At 39.2% G+C, this 4693-nt stretch overlaps 1 long non-coding RNA gene across 1 annotated transcript in view; it reads right to left on the reverse strand.

Moving 5' to 3' along the window:
* LOC118767910 overlaps positions 1-4693 on the reverse strand; it is a 9023-nt gene that overhangs the window by 1657 nt on the left and 2673 nt on the right. The window contains exon 2 of the long non-coding RNA XR_005003823.1: positions 2668-2671. This is a non-coding gene — a long non-coding RNA (uncharacterized LOC118767910). The remainder of the gene's footprint in view (positions 1-2667; positions 2672-4693) is intronic.

The following is a 4693-nucleotide window of genomic DNA, read 5'->3' on the forward strand; positions in this document are numbered from 1 at the left end:
CGGCGTGTATGTATATATATATATATATATATATATATATATATATATATATATATATATATATATATATTATATGTATATGTGTGTATATGTTTGTGTGTCTTTGTTTGTCCCCCAACATCGCTTGACAACAGATGGTGGTGTGTTTACGTCCCCGTTACTTAGCGGTTCGGCAAAAGAGACCGATAGAATAAGTACTAGGCTTCCAAAGAATAAGTCTTGGGGTCGATTTGCTCGACTAAAGGCGGTGCTCCAACATGGCCGCAGTCAAATGCTGACTGTAAACAAATGTAAAGAACCATCCTATATAAATTACCTCGTTAATATAATATCTTTGTTTCTTCCTTTGTCATCTTTCTTTTCGTATTACCTTACCACTTTGTACTCGACTAACGCTTCGTTCAGAAGTATACCTATATTGAGTCCTACACCGGGTTACTAATGTATCGCAGTTGCAGACACCCCAAAAGCCTGGAACTCCTAAACCAGGGCCTCACTACTGGATGCAGTTTAAAGTCATATAGAGGGTTGTGTGTGTGTGTGTGTGTGTGTGTGTGTGTGTGTGTGTGTGTGTGTGTGTGTGGTGTGTATCAATGATTCATTGTGAAAGAGGAAGGCAAAGAAGAAGACAAAGGGAAGAGGAAAAAGAAGAGAAATAGAAGAAGTAGAGGAAGGCGATGAGGAGGAAGACTAAGAAGAGAAAGGGATGGAGGAAAAAGGAGGAGGAGGAGGAGGAAGAAAAGGAAGAAGAGGAGGCAGAAGAGGAAGAAGAATAAGAAAAAGTAGAAGAAGAAAAGGAAGAAGAAGAAGAAAAAGTAGAAGAAGAAAAGGAAGAAGAAGGAAGGAAGAAAGAAGAAAAGGAAGAAGAAGAAAAAGTGAGAAGAAGAAAAGGAAGAAGAGGAAGAAGAAGAAGAAAAGGAAGAAGAAGAAAAAGTAGAAGAAGAAAAGGAAGAAGAGGAAGAAGAAGAAGAAAAGTAGAAGAAAAGGAAGAGGAAGAAGAAGAAGTAGAAGAAGAAAAGGAAGAGGAAGAAGAAAAGTAGAAGAAGAAAAGGAAGAAGAGGAAGAAGAAAAGTAGAAGAAGAAAAGGAAGAAGAAGAAGAAGAAGAAGAGGAAGAAGAAAAGGAAGAAGAGAAGAAGAAGAGAAGGAGAAAGGAAGAAGAAGAGAAGAGAAGAGTAAAGAAGAAGAGGAAGAAGAAGAAGAAGAGAAGGAAGAAGAGAAGAAGAAAAGAGAAGAAGAAAGAAGAAGAAGAGTAAAGAAGAGAGAAGAAGATAGGAAGAAGAGAAGAAGAAGAGAAGAGAAGAAGAAGAAGAAGAAGAAGGAAAAGAAGAAGAAAAGGAAGAGAGGAAGAAGAAGAAGGAGAAGAAGAAAAGAAGAGGAAGAAGAAAGGAAGAAGAAGAGGAAGAAGAAAAGGAAGAAGAAGAAGAAGAAGAAAAGGAAGAAGAAAAGGAAGAAGAAGAAGAAGAGAAGGAAGAAGAGAAGGAAGAAGAGGAAGAAGAAAAAGTAGAAGAAGAAAAGGAAGAAGAGGAAGAAGAAGAAGAAGAAGAAAAGTAGAAGAAGAAAAGGAAGAAGAGGAAGAAGAAGAAAAGGAAGAAGAGAAGGAAGAAGAGAAGGAAGAAGAGGAAGAAGAAGAAAAGTAGAAGAAGAAAAGGAAGAAGAGGAGAAGAAGAAGAAGAAGAAGAAGAAAAGAAGAAGAAGAAAGGAAGAAGAAGGAAGAAGAAGAAAGAAGAAGAAGAAGAAGAAGAAGAAGAAGAAGAAGAAGAAGAAGAAGAAGATGATGAAGAAGAAAAAGAAGAAAACAATACGAATGTATTACCATCATCAAACGGATGTATGGTGAAGCGAACACAAATAAATATCGTCTGCACCAATGAATATATTCTGAAATGTCGTCATTTTTACCCTTTCAAATTGGATGTTGTATCGTTTTACCGGCAATCCTAAATATAAAATTAATTCAGTACATTTAGTATATAACCCAATTTATACACTCGTTTCTACAGACTACAAAAACTCCCGTGCACATTTTATTAACCTTCAACGGTGTATAAATTGCATAAAGCGTAAAAAAACCCTATAAAACCCCTAACTTGGTGCTGGCGTAGGTGTATAAAAAGAAGACAAGGCGGCGAGCTGGCAGAATCGTTAGCACGCCGGGCGAAATGCTTAGTGGTATTTCGTCTACCGTTACGTTCTGAGATCAAATTCCGCCGAGGTCGACTTTACCTTTCATCCTTTCGGGGGTCGATTAAATAAGTACCAGTTACGCACTGGAGTCGATATAATCGAATAAATCCGTTTGTCTGTCCTTGTTTGTCCTCTCTGTGTTTGGCCCCTTGTGAGTAGTAAAGAAATAGGTGTATAAAAAGAAGTTTGCTTCTCATCTGCATGGTTCTATATACAGTCTTACTGCGTGGCACCTTGAACAAGTTTATCCACTATAGCTCTGGGCCGGCAAAAGGCTTACCAGTAAATTTGGCAGACAGAAACTGAAAGAAGCCCGCATGTGTGTATGTGTGTGTGTGTGTGTGTGTGTGTTTGTGTGTGTATTTGCGTTTGTTCCCCTACGCTTGACAACCGGTGTAGGTTTGTTTACGCCCCTGTAACTTAGCTGTTCAGCAAAATAGACCGATCGAATAAGTACCAGGCGTTAAGAACTATTGGGGTACTGAACTCGATTCATTCAACTAAAACGCTTCAAAGACGTGCCCCAGCATGGCCGCAGTCTAATCACTGAAAAAAAGTAAAGAATAAAGATAAATACTCTTTTACTTGTTTCAGTCATTTGACTGCGGCCATGCTGGAGCACCGCCTTTAACCGAGCAACTCGACCCCGGACTTATTCTTTTGTAAGCCCATACTTATTCTATTGGTCTCTTTTGTGCCGAATCGCTAAGTAACGGGGACATAAACACACCAGCATCGGTTGTCAAGCAATGCTAGGGGGACAAACAAACACAGACACACAAACACACACACTCATATATATATATAACATACATAATATATTATATATATATATATATATATATATATATATATATATATATAAGGTTTCCCAAAGTTCGTAGAAAGTCTTGGAAAATAATGGTCTTTATTTTGAGGAATAATTTTGTTTGTTTTTGTTAGTACTTGGCGAGTACAAAATTCAATTTTCGCAAGTGTTTACGAACTTTTGGGACAACCTAATATATATACATATATACGACGGGCTTCTTTCAGTTTCCGTCTACCAAATCCACTCACAAGCTTTGGTCGGCCCGAGGCTATAGTAGAAGACACTTGCCCAAGGTGCCACGCAGTGGGACTGAACCCGGAACCATGTGGTTGGTAAACAAGCTACTTACCACACAGCCACTCCTGCGCCTTTTCTGAATTTTTTTTCTTTGTGAGGATGGCTGCAAGGAAGAACGGTGTTCATATCTTTCGCAGGTCATCCAAGAACCCGTGAGACGGATATCATTAATGTCCATTCTCGAGCATTCGTTGTAAGTCAACATCTGCAGAAATGATACGAACAGGGAGAGAATTCCCGAAGGATGGACTTCTGGGAAAGGAACGAAGGAAGGACTGGGTGTAGCGAGTAGTTCATATCATCCTGCTCGAAAGGTCCCTGAATAAGGATTGTTTGAGGATGTTGAACGAACCACCCATGTTTCCAAAGGTGAATTATCTAAACCACCAAGAATTCCTCTCAACACACGGCTATGATGCTCCCCCACTACTACTACTACTACTACTACTACTACTACTACTACTACTACTACTACTACTACTACCACCACCACCACCACCACCACCACCACCACTACTACTACTACTACTACTACCACCACCACCACCACCACCACTACTACTACTACTACCATCACCACCACCACCACCACCACTACTACTACTACTACTACCACCACCACCACCACCACCACCACCACTACTACTACTACTACTACGACTACGATCACACCACCACCACCACCACCACTCACCCCACCACTACTACTACTACTACTACTACTACTACTACTACTACTACTACTACTACTTATTATTATTATTATTATTATATTATTATATTATTATATTATTATGTTTTTTTCCTTCTTTCTTCAAATTTTCTTCCGTTTCTCGCCGAGTGTTTTCCATACGCCTAGGGCAGAGAAGCTTATTGTATGCATTCCCAGATTACACACGCAAATTCACAGATAAAATATGTATTTAGAAATTAATAAATAAATAAATTCATGGATGGATGTTATTATTGAGTGAGAGAGCAGCCCATGCCATCAAAGTAATACTGGGATAAAATATACGAAGCTCATCATGACTATCTGTCACATGCATCACAAACATTATGTGCGCGACATGGTGACCTTATATCAAAATAAACAGCACCTGACATTGCAGGTGGGGTTCAGTTAGAATTTTCTTCAGGTCGAGTAGCCCTTCCCGCTCAAAAGGTCTTTGAATAAGGTTTGTTTAAGGATAATCCCTCTCAACATGACTACGATGCTCCCCCACTACTTCTGCTCGTGATCAGAGATGCACATATCATCAGCCACTGAGGGACATGCTCAACTGGTTAAGGTCAAACAACTGACAAGCAAATCTGTGGTATTGAGCAGAATATTTGCTGTAGCCCATCTTTTATACCAAGACAATACTTATTATCGTCTTCTTCTTTTCTTCTTCTTC

This window comes from Octopus sinensis, linkage group LG25, assembly GCF_006345805.1.
Source record: "Octopus sinensis linkage group LG25, ASM634580v1, whole genome shotgun sequence".
Lineage (NCBI taxonomy): Eukaryota > Metazoa > Mollusca > Cephalopoda > Octopoda > Octopodidae > Octopus > Octopus sinensis.